This window comes from Balaenoptera physalus (genome assembly GCF_965194825.1).
Source record: "Balaenoptera physalus genome assembly, chromosome: 3".
In the NCBI taxonomy this organism is placed as follows: Eukaryota; Metazoa; Chordata; class Mammalia; order Artiodactyla; family Balaenopteridae; genus Balaenoptera; species Balaenoptera physalus.
In genome coordinates, this window is record NC_138890.1 from 167,493,754 (window position 1) to 167,509,926 (window position 16,173).

Genomic DNA, 16,173 nt, shown 5'->3' on the forward strand with positions numbered 1-16,173 from the left:
ATAAGCCTCTCTTTTATATCCCTTCACTTCCCTGTTAGTTGAAAATGCAAATCCAAGTCTTTGATGATTTTAACCCAGCTTCCTCTCTCCTACGGCGTGCTGTAAAACACACCATCCACTATTTCTGTTCACCATCCACTTTAACTCTATTTTCCTGTTTCAACCACCCATATTTTTCTAGTTATTGTTACATAATATGTGAATGGGATTTATGAACTCTAAGGATGAAAAAATTGTACTTTAAAAAAAGACTGATATTTTTCTCATAAATGAGAGATTATTGGTGCCACAATTCAGTTATTCTGTCTGGTCTGTTGAGAAATCTGTATTAGTCTGCTTGGGTTGCCATAACAAGATCCCACAGTCTGGTAACTTAAAGAACAGAAATTCATTCTCTCACAGTTCATGTGGCTGCAAGTCCCAGGTGATGGTCCAGCAGAGTCAGTTTATAGTAAGACCTCTCTTCCTGGCTTACAGATGGACACTTTCTTGCTGTGTCCTCTCATGATCTTTCTTCAGCTCATGTGCACACACACAAGACAGGAGAGGGTGAGAGAGAAAGAGACAGAGAGACAGAAGAGTTCTCTGGTGTCGCCTCCTCCTCCTCTTATAAGAACACCAATCCCATCAGATTAGGGTCCCACCCTTAAGACCTCATTTAACCTTAATTGCCTCACTAAAGCTCTAATCTCCAAATACCACGTGGGGGATAGGGCTTCAACATGTGAATTGAAGTGGTGGGGGGGGAGGCACAATTTAGTCCATAGCAAACCCAAGCAGTTTTGGGTAATTATACATGAACTCAGGTTGTGAGTTTTCAACTTTATTGATTACATAATATCGAGGCTAAACACTATATTCTAACGACACATTCTGCCCATTCTAACTATGTGCTGGTTATCTGATTGAGACTTCCATGTATGCTGATACATCAATTCATAAACGAACATCAGCATTCCTGGTAATCTATTCCAATTTTTAAAAGCAGGATTTTAGTCATAGTTTAATTTAAATAATGTAAACTTATTTCTAACAGATCATGAGATAGAGTTGAAAAAATCTCCTTTCACATCAGATATGCTTGAGTATGTTTAGGAGAGAGAGTATTGGGACTTTATCAAACTAAAAAGTTTCTGCACAACAAAGGTAACAATCAACAGAATGAAAAGGCAACCTACAAAATGGGGAAAAAATATTCACAAACCATATATCTGAGAAGAGGTTAATATACAAAATATATAAGTAACTCACAAAACTCAATAGCAAAAAAAAAAAAAAAAAAGTATCCTGATTGAAAAATAAGTAAAGGACCTGAATAGGTATTTTTCTAAAAATGTCATATGAAAAAGGTATATGAAAAAGTGCTCAACGTCAGTAATCATAAAGAAAAAGCAAATAAAAAACACTATGAGATATCACCTGTTAGGATGGCTATTATCAAAAAGATAAATGATAACAAGTGTAGGCAAGGGTGTAAGGAAAAGAGAACCCTTGGACACTATTGTGGGAATGTAAACTGGCACAGCTTCTATGGAACGCAGGACAGAGTTTCCTCAAAAAATTGAAAATAGAATTACTATATGATTCAACAATCCCACTTCTGGGTATATATCCAAAGGAAATGAAATAAGTATCTCAAAGAGATATCTGCACTCCCGTGTTCATTGTAACATTATTCACTACAGCCAAGATATGGAAACAACCTAAGGGTCTATTTAGCAGATGAATGGATAAAGAAAATATAATACACACACACACACACACACACACACACACACACACACACAATGGAATCAGTAGACCATTATTCAGCCATAAAAAGGAAATCCTGCCATTTTTGACAACATGGATGAACCTGCAGAATATTATGCTCAGTGAAATAATCCAAACACAGAAAGCAAATACTCAAATATATAAGCAAACATATAAGTGAATGATCTCACTAATATATGAAACCTAGAAAAGTCAAACTCACAGAACCATAGAGTAGAACAGTGGTTGTCAGGGGCTGAGGGGTGGAAGAAATGGGGAGATATTGCTCAGAGGGTACAAATTTTCATTTATAAGATGAATAAGTTCTATGGATCTAATGTACAACATGGTGAGTATAGTTAATACTGCTGTATTGTGTACTTGAAATTTGCTGAGACAGTAGATGTTGTGTTCTCACCACACACAGAAGAAAGTAATTATGTGAGGTGATGGGTATGTTAATTAAGTTTATTATGGTAATCACTTCACAATAAATACATATATTGGATCATCCTAGAATTTTTATTTGTCAATTATACAAAATAAATAAATAAGACAAAGAGTATTCCCATCACTAGGATTAATTTTGAATTTTTAAGATAAATAATATGTCAGTCTTGGAAGGCTGCTATTTTATGAAGTTGTCAATAAAATCCACTAGTGTCCCATATTTTTTCTTATGTGTGAAATATACACAGATTTGACTGTTTTGTATACTACTTATTGTTCACAACTGTAATCAATTTTACTTTTTTTTACTATGCACAATAAAAATGACCATTAGTAGTTTCTTTGTCTTGTGGAAGAAAATTATGTTTGCAAACATAAATCATGTCTGATACAGAGGAAATGTCTACTCAACTGCTGTTTAATAATCAAAAATTAAAAGACAAACTTGCTCTGGTAAAGCTGCCAACAACATTCAGAAATACCTGTGTATGCATGTGCTTCCCTTCTTCCAGCAAATTTAAACTGCTTACTATATATAGAACTTCGAGTGGCATTCTGGTTGTAAAATACAATGTTGATGCATCAAATGTCAGGCTGAAATTTACAATATTAACAGCAAATACTTTTTCATAGTTACCTTCTGCAATTATCACCACATTTAAAAATTTTGCATAATCATTTTGACTGATGTTGGATAATGTTCTTCAACAAGTGTCCGCTATCATTCAATGATGAATCTAGGAGGCATGTCAATATCAGTGTGGTATCTTAAAGCATAATTTCATTTCTCTAAATTTTTTTTAATTAAAAATAAGTTATAATTAAAGCATAACCTTGGGTCTGATGTTTCATCTTAACTCTTGCGACCTTGGCCAAATAGCTTATCATCTTTAGGCTTCACATGCAAAATGAGGGAGTTTATTCAAATGATTTATGATATCCTTTTAGGATAAGACCTTCTGTGATAATCATGTGAAATAAAAAACTCATTTCCTTCAGGCAACAAACATTTTAATCAGACTCAGATTAAAAAGTCTTCTGTTTAGTGGCATCCCTGAAAAAAATGTGATTTCTGATTCAACCCCCCTTTCCTTTCCAAAAAAAAAAAAAAAGAACACAATCACTCAACACATACATAAATATTGAATTTAATAAAAACAGCAGTCTAGCACAAAAAAATTAATGATTTATCAGGAACACACTTGCACTGTCTGTGTCTTGGCCTCCTATGGTGTGAACAGGAACTGGGGAGGAGTGAAGGTCTAATGGTTCCCTGTTATCAGCCTTGGGTAAAAAGACTTGGAGTGTAAAATATTCGGCAAAATCCAATATTTTTATATTATTATACATTGATGTGATTTTGCCTAAATACAGTAAAAACAAAAACAAAAACAGAGAGACTCATTATTTGTCTCATGGAAGTGATGTCAGGATTCCATGACAAATGTGATTAAAACACTCATACAGTATCAGGCACACAAAACGCACACTGATGTGGGTTCTTTCATCCCTGTGGGAGTGTATTTTATCCTATCCCTCACCTCTTCTTCCAGTGGGACAGGCACTCTTCCCACAGACAAGAGTGGTCTGTCTCCTCCCCCTGAAATTGGGGTGGGGGGATTCTGGCCCCAACTGGCCAATGGAATAAAGGTGAAGCGATGCCATTGACCTTCTGAGGCAAGGTCATTCAAAGAACACGGCTTCTTCCTGGTTTTCTCACTCTTTCTCTTTCATTCTCTCTCATTCTCACTCTCTTCGCACAGGGAACAAGCCACCATCTTGCGAGGAAGCCCGGTCCACACGGGGAAACCACATGAAGGTGTCCCAGCTGAAGGTGCCAGCTAAGCTTTCAGCCAACAGCCAGCATCAAACCCAGATTCATGGGTGGATTAGCCTCAAGTGGTCCGAGCTCACAGCCTTCACATCTTCCATCAGAGGCTCCGTGTATGGAGCACAGGACAGCTGTCCTCACTGAGTCCCCTTCAATTCCTCACCTGCAGAAACTGACAGGTCAGTAAAGGATTACTAGGACTTCCCTTGTGGCACAGTGGTTAAGAATCCGCCTGCCAATGCAGGGGGCACAGGTTCAAGCCCTGGTCTGGGAAGATCCCACATGCCACGGAGCAACTAAGCCCATGCGCCACAACTACTGAACCTGCACTCTAGAGCCCACGAGCCACAACTACTGAGCCTGCGTGCCACAACTACTGAGCCCGCATGCCACAACTACTGAAGCCCACGAGCCTAGAGCCCATGCTCCACAACAAGAGAAGCCACTGCAATGGAAGCCCGTGCACCACAATGAAGAGTAGCCTCTACTCGCCGCAACTAGAGAAAGCCCGCATGCAGCAATGAAGACCCAACTCAGCCAAAAATAAATAAATTAAATAAATAAAAATTTTAAAGAAAAGATTACTATTGTTTTAAGCCACAGAATGCTGTGACAATTTGTTACATAGAAAAAGATAACTAATACAACTTTAAAAAATTTTCTTCAGTGACGGAACATTTCAAATGGACACCCCCTCAGTACCATTGCTACTTAATAAATGTTGATTGATTTGAATTAAAACAAATTTCATATCACAAGCATACACTAGGGTATACCTCACATGCTGTAATCAGATAAAACTCTTGAGTAATGATTATTATAGTAAAGATAATGATAGTTCTAATATTGGGCCCTAAAAAGATGGGGGAGTAAACATAGACACCATATAATGACAGCTAAAGTCATAATATATATGTTTTACATCTGTTGTCAAATGTTAGTGAAAACATACCTTTATAAAAATCATATTATTTAAATTAACTAATTAGTAATGCAAAAGAATATTTTAATATAAATGCTTCGTTTCCCCTATTTTGTTGCCCCCCCTCACTGAGCCTTAGCCAGGACCACAGTGTCAGCCTGTGATCCCACATAATATAGTGTCCCACAAGGGGATCCACTTTACAACAAAGGAGGTGCAGGAAGAGGCCCATTTCCATGCGACCAACTGTTCAGTTCACATTCCTCACCACCCAGAGGCGGCTGGTCCGAAACAGTGCTGGGCTGGGCTGCTAGAGGCATAGCTAGGGTGCCAGCTCAGAGGCGGCATGCCCAAACAATGGGTGCTATTCTCCCAGGACACAGCGTGCACTTCAAGTCAACGGGCTTTCAATATCGATGTGTCTCTGAGAAGAAGAATACACGGGTCAGGAATCAAGGGGTAAAAACAGGAGGTTCTCATTTTACAAACTGTGCTTTCTGTCCTTGCAGTGCTGGGTTCTGCAGGTTTTGAAGCCCTGGTCCCCAAAGAAGGGACACTTCCACCAGGGACACACCAGCTGTTGCTGTCCTACTGGTCCTTTGGCCAAGAAGAGAAGTGTATTCATTTCCTAGGCTTGCATTGACACAAATTACCACATACAGGGGGACTTAGAAACAACAGAAATGTATCCTCTCACAGTTCTGGAGTCTAGAAGTCTGAAATCAAGCTGTCAGCAGGGCTCTGCTCCTTTTGAAGGTTCCAGGGAAGAATCTATCCTTGCCTCTTCCTAGCTTCTGGTGCCTCCATGCCATCCTTAGCTTGCAGCTGCACCTCAAATCTCTACCTCTGTTCTCCCATGGCCTTCTTCCTTGTGTGTGTCTGTGTGTCCTTTCCTCTAGTAAGGACCCAGCATTGGATTTAGGGTCCACCCTAACCTAGTCTGACTTCATCTTAAGTTCATTGTTGACATCTGCAAAGACTCCATTTCCAAATAAGGTCATATTCTGAGCGTCCAGGTGGAAGTGGCTATTTGGGGGACACTATTCACCCACTCCAAGGAGTCACTGTCCTGGCAGAGTCCACGGACTTTGATCACCAGCAGAGAAAGAAAATACATTGTACAATGGGAGTAGGGAGGAACCTAACAAATACTGGAAAATCCCTAAATATAAGCTATGATTTTATTAATATGTTGTATATATTGATATTTTCTCAGATATGTTTAACTGTATATTTTTCTATTAAGGTATAATTTACATTCAGTAAAATTAATTTGGGAGGGGGTACTGGTCTATCAGTTGTCAGAAAGGCATTGGAAAAATTTATTAGCTCAAAGGGAAATCTAACTTCCAGGATTGTATACGCGAAACACAAGTTTGTTCTTCTAAATCATCTTGGTAACCCATATGGTGTTTATTCTAGCAGCTTATAATATTTCAAGGCTGGCGGCTCATATTTCATATTGGTGAAGCTTGCAAAACCGATTCTCCAAATCACAGAGAATTAGTGTTTAAAACTGCATCCACACATGGGGTCAGGCTTCCAGATAATATTTCTTACTGAGATAAGGGATAGCCTTACAAATTCATCCTCTTACATTGACACAACTATGCATTTGGATGTCATAAATACACTCCCCTTTGCTCACAAACAGGAGTTTTGTCAACAAGTTGCCTGACCCCAATATCTTCAAAACAGTGTGAATATGCTCTGGCACTGGTCATGTTAGTGATGTGACAGTTTTCAATGTTTCCTTGAAACAAAACCCCTCCCAGGGCAAAGCACTAGAACAAGTTCACCTACAAGTTAGTCTTACAAGCAGTCAGTCTTATAAGCAGTCACTCTTACAGGCTGTCTAAGCTGTATTACCTCACCCCGTGATCATTCACAGGGACCTGATAGGACAAAGGTTTGAAGAGTGAAGTTTCCTTAAAACAATTTGGTAGAAAAAAGTGTGAGGAGAGTTAGTAGTTAGTAGATAAAGCATAGACCTTTTTTTCCTCTTTCAACTCTGAAAATACAGAGTTTTGTTTTTCCAGTTCAAAAGAGAAATGCAAAAAACAAACAAAAACCAAAAATGACCCCCAAACCAAGGTCATATTTCAAAACCCTGTTCACCTTGAAGTGGTAAATCTATTATCCACGTGCCTCATTGCCCTGAGTAATGTACCCTTCACTCCCCACGTGCAAGGTTGTGTGCAAGTTCCTCGTTACCTACGCTCAACAAGTAAAGGTAGGTTGTTTATTGATTTCTGGGACATTTTGAGATTTCATGGACACAAACGTCAGTACATACTGCTAAAAATTGTAAATGTATATAAGACAAATTAGTTAAATTTCCTAATTCGTTAAAATGTAGGCTTTTCCTGAAGAATCAAGAAACACTTTGAAAGAAAAAATAAAAATAAAAATAGAGCTTTAGCCTGGATCCTAACAAAGACGTAGTTATCAGTCGAGGCAACCAAATCGGGTGAGACTGACACTGAGTTGAGGAAGGGCATTCTACACAAAGAGAAATCATGGAAAAAGGGACTCAGAAAACGTTGACCCCATAATGCAAAATCTGATAGAAAAATCTTATATGGGACATCATATTTTATGGGAAAATTTTACGCTCATTAAAATTCAGTGTAATGAGATAAGGAAAAAAGGTATGAGATTTCAAAAGGGAAGACACCAACCTGATGATTTGTTGACAATATAATTGTCTACTTAGAAAATCAAAGGCAGCACTCTTTAAATATCTAGCACCATCTTCTTCACTATGTTTCCTCAGAGATCTTACCACTCACAATCTGGTGGTATAATATGGAAAAATGAATGTCTGTGTTTGCTGTGATGAGGTAAGTAATATTGCTGTATGTTCAATGCCTAGAACATGGTCTCTCGCTGAATTGGTATTTAGTAAATAATTGATGAGCTGATGAACAAATGAGGGAATGATTGGTCCAAGAGAGTGAAATTGAAGGGTGATTGACTGAAAGAAAACTAAACCCTCAATTTTCATTACAAGCAATCAATAGATGGTAGCTAAATAGGATAAACCAAGAATCAGTAGCAGAGAAACTTATTTAGAAATACAGAAGTGAACACAGTAAAAATAGATGAAGGAACTAGTACTTAGTCTATTAAGCAAATTGATTCAAAATTTTAAATCTAGCCTGAAAATCTTTTTAAAAAATTAGGGAAATCATATTTCTGATTTATTAAGAAATTCATGGAAGAATTTTATTAAGAAATTCATGTAAGTTTCTAAGTAAAAGGCATATGGATTACTTTTATTAAGAAATTCATGTAAGTTTCTAAGTAAAAGGCATATGGATTACCTATTGTTAAATTTTGCTGGAGCTAGAACAGATTTTAGCTTTAAATAAAAGAGACTGAGTTAAATAAGCACAAGTCGGTTGAATACTCCTGATTTAGAGCAACAGCTACTGTAAATCTATCTACTAAAGTTGAAATTTAGTTTTTGGCCACACTTTAGTACATTGATAGTTAAGCAGTGCAGGTAAGTAAGAGTAATTTATGCTTAATGAAGAACAATGTTAAATCATATGGAAAGAGTGAGAATTATGAAACTCGAAGTTAATGGATACATGTCAACCTGAAGAGGTCTCTTAAAAATTGGTACAAGTTAATGAATTTTAATAATAAAATTAAAACTAATTAAAAATAATAATGTAGGAGGGTTTAATTGTGTTAAGCCAAAAATTCCAGAGGAGTACACAGAATGGTGAGAGGGTGCCAATTAATGAGAAGCAAAGTGACCAGAGGGTTTGAATATTACATGACAGCTGGGGATGGCAGTGCTGAGAGTCACAGCTAAGTGACTGAAGAGGACCCAGGTGGCGTCAGAGGTCTGCTAGGTATAGTAGACTGTAATGGGGCTTAATTTTCATGTCCATACTAGGATGAAGATAGCTTTCCAAGCTGGTGGGGAATTAGATTAGCTGGTGTCACTGATGCTCACCTCTGAATAGAATTAGCAGCAGTTTGCAATAGTTAGGAAATTCAATCTTCCCTTGAAGGCACTGGAAGGAAATTTCCCTAAACAGATCGAATGGCATGTGTATCAGTTTGTTCCATGAATACTCATGTTACCAAGGTCTGGGAGCAGCCAGTACAGGCCTGGTACAGGGGATCAGTGTCCAGAATCTATGACATCCCAAGCTGGACTTGTTCGTACCATTGTTTTAACCTAAGGGAAGGACTTTATGTTTCTCTGCAGTGAATTTCATTTTGTTAATTTTAGACCACTGTGTTCATCTCCTGAAATATGTCCTGAAACTTTATGCTCTCTTTCAATCCTTTGATTTTTATTTCTTGCATGTCCAACCTCATATTATGCTTTCTGTGCCTTCGTTTACTTTTATGAGCTTACAGTATGAAACAGGGCAAGGTCACTTGCAAATCACTCAGAAACCTCTTTTCTGATTGACATCTATCCATTAAACAACCCCAGAAATCCACTCCACAGCAAAATCATTCTGCTCAGTATTTTTCATTCTTTTTGGTCTGGAAGTGTTTTGCAAAATATTTTATTATATGTCCTGGAAAAATAAAGATAGAAAAGTCCTAAGGAAGTCTCGTGATCTCTACCAGAGCAGAGACTCTGTGACGAAACGAGATAGGTATCTTAATTTTGCGTGTGTGCGTGCATGCATGCGTGTGTGTTGTGAAAGCAGAGGCACTCATGTAACCTATATTGATAAGTTCTTGCTTGGTTATGGCTAGATGTTCAGAGACCAGGATCATTTCAAATGGGGGCAAGAGTTACAACAAGGACACCAGAGACTATCATGGCCTCTTAAGTGCATTAACATTTAAATTATTGCTCTAAGTAATCATAGAAAGGTTTGACTGTTTGCCATGCTCTGCTTAATAAAAAAAGAAATATGCCCTTCAAAAACATTTTACACAACATAGACAAAGTTTGCAATGTTTTTCAGGATCTTGTCATATACTGCAAACTAACCATTAAAACTGTTATGATAAATGTGCATTTTATTAGCATTTTTCCATTCTAACCAACACTGAATATTATAAGTGAAGAAGAGTTAGCAAATTTGATAGTGGCATATTGGCATGGTAAAACTGTTTTAATTATTATGCCTATTATTACTAAATTCATTTCAGTGATTACATTTTACATATTTTTGTATATTTTATATAGCTATATGTGGGTGTTATAAATATTCCATAATCACATGCACAATCAATCATTTTAAGATTATATCCGTATACTTTTATTCCTAGTGGTACACACTGACTTTCCAAGGGTCCTGTTCAGTTTAAGGAAGTTGCTTTCCATATAATCAACTTCCATATATGTTCTTTAAAAAATATTATAACCCCATATTATGATTGTTGTATAAAAGGAGAGCTTTCTTCCCTACTCCCCCTTCCAAATTTCCCTCTTTGCCAGTCAGACAGAAGAAAGGTGTATCACTCATTCAATCCTAATCTTTTTTATCTTTATGAAATGTTCCTCTTTATCTCAGTAAATTCTCTTTGTCTTAAAGTTCATTTTATAGACACTATAGCATTCTTTTGCTTACTTTTGTGTGGTAGATCTTTTTTCATCTTTTACTTTCAATATTTTTCTACCTTTGTATTTAGTCTCTAGTAGGATGTTCCTTGTTACTCAGCTTTTAAATGGAGTGTCTGAACAATTAACATTTAACATAATTATTAATATGGTTGAATTTAGATGTACCAATTTATTTTCTTTTTCTATTTGTTCCTTCTTTTTTGTTCCATTGTTTCCCCTTGCCTACCCTGCTTTGGATTACTTAGAATATTTTAATATTCTATTTTAACATGTCTATTGTTCTTCTAGCAATATCTCTTTGTATTATTTTTATTATTGGTTGCTAGGGGAAATAATGCACTACTTCAATGAAGACATAGAAACCTTGCAACCATATAAGCATAAATGCCAACTGACATTTATGTTATAGTTGCTAAATGTGTTACATTTATGTAAATCAAAAAACACACCAGAAAACGTTAGAAGTCTCGTTTTTAACAGTCATATATCTATAACCTAACTTAAGAGGAGAGAATAGTCTTTTGTATTTGTCCAGATATTTACTATTTCTGTTGCTCTTCCTTACTTCCTAAAGTTTCAAGTTTTCCTCTGATATTTCCTATCAGCCTGAAGAACTTCCTTTAACTTTTCTATTAGAGCAAGACTGCTAGTAATGAATTTTCTTGTTTTCTTTCATTTGAGGATATCTTTATTTTGCCATTCATGCCCAAAGGATATTTTCAATGAATTTCAAAATCTGGGTTGATATTCTTTTCTTTCTGTTTCTTTAAAGACTTGTTCCATTGTTTTATACTTCCGTACCTCTTCTGAGAAATCTATGGGTTTTTCCCAATTGTTATTTTCCTCTATGAATGTATTGTTTTTCTCTAACTGCTTTTAAGGTTTTTAAATCGTTTTAGTTTTCAACAAATTTATTTTGATGAGTCCTTTTCCTTCTTTCTCTGTATGGTTCTTTCCCCTTCTTCTTTCCATACATAATGTGTTTTTTATTGCATTCTGAAAAATTCAGATAATATCTTGAAGAGGCACTGGGTTACATTATTTTTCCTCAAAAAATACTGTTTTATGTTGGCAGACAGTTAAATCCAATGGGATATGTTGATCTGTCATGCTCTGGTTTTAGGCTTTCTTCAAAGAGGTCTATTACATTTTTTTCTTTTTTTTCCCCCATACTTCTAGATTGTAGCCCTCAGTCCTAACGTGCAGCTAGCTTTACTTTTTGTATGAGTTTGCTAGGACTGCCATAGCAAAATCCCACATACTGAGTGGCTGAAACAACAGAAATTTAATTTCTCACACTTCTGAAGGCTGGAAGTCCAAGATCAAGGTCTCAGCAGGATGAGATTCTCTGAGGTCTCTCTCCTTGACTTGCATATACCCGCCTTCTCATCATGTCCTCACATGGCCTTTCCTCTGTGTGTGGACATCTGTGGTTATCTCTTCCTTCTCTTATAAGGACACCAGTCCTATTGGATTAGAGCCCAATCCCTCTGAACTTATTTAACCTTAATTACCTCTTTAAAGATTCCATCTTTACATGCAGTCACACTGGGGGTTAAGGTTCCCACATATGAATTCTGAGAGAACAGAATTCAGTCCATACACTCTTTAACCTGATATCTCAACTCAATCTTTGATTTGTTCATAAAGATTTTCTACTCTATTTAGGCCTGACCACCCAAGTCTCCATAGTACAAAACAAGTTCCAGGCTCTCTGCTCAGCTTGCTGCCTCCCAGCAGTTACTCTCTACCTAGCTTTTATGTGCCTTGTGCCACTCTAATGAATCCAGGATTTGGTCAAGACACCCAAGAGGGAGCTCAATGGAAACTTCTGGATTTCCCTATCCATGACTCCTCCTTTTCAAGTACCCTCTCTTCCAGATCACAACCAGCTTAGTAACCCCCGACTCTGATATCTGCCTTTTCTGTCCAGTGAAACTACTGCTCTTGTTTGCATTCTATATAAATGCACCACACCCCAGAAAATTTTCCTAGGAAGAAAACCAGTATAAAAGTAGGACATCCTTTGTAAATATCCTCTCTCTGAAGGACCTCAGCCTCACATTGACTGCTGTCCAATACCTGGAACTTCTTGTAGTTCATATATTTTGTACATGACATAATAGGTTTTATGGATACTCTAAAGATGTCATAGTTGCATCTCACAGGTTTTGATATACATATGCTTATCATTTATGTGAATATAATTCAACCTTCTTAAGTAGATTTATTCTGAAGTAGTATAGATTAATCTCCTAACAGGGAGAATTTTCTGCTTTCTATTTTTTAAATTGAGTTATAATTAACAAGCAATATTATATTCGTTTCATGTGTACCACATAGTGATTCAATACTTTTATACATTATGAAATGATCACCACAATAGTTATTGATTTCTGACTTAATTCCACAACTGTCTGAGAATATGCTCTGAATGATTCCAAACATTTCAAACTTGTTGTGACTTGCTTTATAATCCAGCATGTGATAGATTTTGTCAAATGTTACATGTGCATTTGATAATATTTTGCATATAATGTGTTAAATTAAATTTATTATTAAAATTAATTTCAGTTGTTATATTTTTAAGTTCTGGAATTCCCAGTGGATTCTTTCTCATAGATTCCAATTCTCTGGTGAACTTCTCCATCTTTTCATGTTTTTCTCTATTTATGCCTACATTCCTACATTTTCTTGAACATATTGATCATTATTATTTTAAAAATCTTGTCTGCTAATTTCAATATCTGGGTCACCTATGTTTTTATTTTTATCATAGTTTTGTTGATTGGCTATTGGTCGTTTATTCCTATCCTTGCATAATAAATTTTACTGAATATTGGACACTGTAGATTAAAAATTGTGGAGTTTTGCCTGAAAGGGTTCACTCTTTTCTCTTTTAGTCAAATAGATGACCTGGTCACCTCTAATGTAATCAGGGACTTTTAGCTGAATTTAGCTGGGATCACAGCACTGTTAAGTGTCCATCTATCTCTGTTTTTCCCAGTTCTCAGAGAGCAACCTTCTAGTAATTTTTAACTTAAAACTTGATGAGTTTCCCAAGACACTATCTCAGGAAGATCTTGGATGCAAATGTTTTTCTCTTCTGCATAACAAGACTGTTAAAATTATATTCTGATATTCAGAGGCTCTTTTCTTAACTTTTTAGCCCAATGCAGTTTCAGAAATTAGCAAATTTTTGAAGGGAAAATCAGCCATGTTTCAGCCTCAGTTCTCTCTGTGTTTTCCCCTTCTCACTGGGATCTTGATTAGGTTTTAATTTGAAGCCCTAGGAGATCAGCAAACCCTCTGCTTGCATCTGTGTCTCAAACGATGACCCTCTGCCCAGGAAAATTCTCAAAACTCAGCCTCTTTCACTGCATCCAATATTGGTAAAGGTTCCAGGGAAAAAGCAGATATACAGCATCAGTTCAACCCTCCATATCCTCCCCTGTCTGAAATCTTGGAGCCTCTAGTCATTTTTGCTTCAGCAGATTTCTGATACTTTAGAGAAATATTTTTGGTTTTTATTCACTAATTATAATTATTTTCAGTAGAAGCATTGGGCTGCCACAAGTGATTCCATCTTAATCAGAAATAGAAGTTTGATCTATTTTTCAATTGGGATGTTTATCATTTCCAACAACTTGCGAAAACAGTCTTAATTGAAACTTTATTATCATGGAAGAATTCATGTAATAACAGCCAAATGTATAAAATAGAAGATTGGCTATATAATTAATAACCTTATAATAAGAAAGTATAGTCATAAAAATGAAATGGGAAAATTACAAGAATATAATTTTAACTGAATAAGAGGATGTACATTTGTGGACTATAATTTTAAAAACTGTTTTAGTTCTGGGTCATGTGATTATGATTTTATTTCTTTTTCATAATTTTTTGAATTTTCTGATTTATTTATTATGAGAATTTGTTGCTTTTAAAACAAGCAAAATTTTACACAAACTTAATGTTCAGTTATTTGGAAAATTCATCCCCAACAATTCTGCAAGCTTGATGGGTATGACTGCAGGAAATATAAAGTCTAACCAGCCATGTACATGTTCCATGTACACAGACAAAATTTTAGAGAATGTGGGAACTATTCGATAACATTATTATCAACAGATAAACTAAAGTGATAAATTGTATACAATACCCAATTAATGCATATAAGATATATACCATCATGAAATATAACAAAGAGGAAAGCTACTTGACTCTGGTCTGGATGTTATGCATCTTGGAATTCCTAAAAATTCAGTGAAAGCAATAAACACAGCCGGTTTACAAAATGAAGATCAGTGTAAACTCTCATCATTAGTCTACAAGATATACTTATCTGCATGTGGAAGAAATGCAGTTAATGCTTATTAGGAATAATGAATATGAAAAGCATTCATTGACAAGAGTGTATCACCTCTGTGTCTTGATGACTGAATAAGATACGAACAATCAGATAATAGGTGTGCTTTGCTATAGCAGCTAAAACAGCAGGAGTAAAAGGGCATTTGAATGTCATCACTCATAGTCTCCATAATTTATTAGTTGCTCACTGTATGCTAGGCATAGAGCCATTTGTTTGCCATAGATTGATTCATTCATGTAATTCTCACAATAATCTAAGAAGCAAAATTTTGCTTATACTACCTAAAAAATAGGTAGTAAAATGAGATCTTCAAGAATTTTAATGAGTAAATTGATTTCATAATGTGAACTCTATACAAACTTAAGAGTAACATTGGAATGGTGGAAAACATTAAGGAGACCCAGAAACTGAAAATCATTATTCATTTTGGGAGATTGTGTTAAAATCATTGGGTTATGTAGGGTGGACTCATTTTGCAAAACTTTGAACATGACTTCATTTATTGGTCAGTGACAAAAATCTCATCCTATATTAGATTTTTTTAATCATTGATTTATCTTCTAATACGTGTAATTTCCAACCATATTCATGTACTCATTTCACTGAAAAAAATTTAAATTTCATAGAAATATATTGCAAGGGAAATACTTAAAGTGATAACAGCTGTAGTAAGCAGAGGGGCGAGATTACGAACATATGTATCCGAGATTGCATTTGGCTGCACATAACAGAAACCTACTACAATGGCTTAACCAAATAAAGGTTAATTTTTCTCCCATAATAAGAAGCTCAGGGAGTAGAAGTCCCAAGCTGGTACAGCGGCTTCAGGAAACTTTCAACATCCTTCTATTTTAGGTTTAGCCACCTTTGGTCTGTGGCTCTCATTCTATGGAAAATTCCCAGTTGCAATGTGGCAGGTCCAAATCCAGCCTGCAGTCTGCATTTCAGACCGTGGGAACAAGGAATGAACAAGCAACATTGGGGAATTTTCCACAAAATCAAACTGATCTCTGAACACTCCCTTAGACTCTCATGTTTGTCTTGATGACAGATGACATGCAGCAGCAATAGAAGCTGAGAAGTGTTTTTTTTTTTTTTTTTAATAAATTTATTTATTTATTTATTTGGCTGTGTTGGGTCTTGGTTGCTGTGTGCGGGCTTTCTCTAGTTGCGGTGAGCGGGGGCTACTCTTTGTTGCATTGTGTGGGCTTCTCTTGTGGATCATGGGCTCCAGGTGCATGGGCTTCAGCAGTTGTGGCACGCAGGCTCAGTAGTTGTGGTGCAGGGGCTTAGTT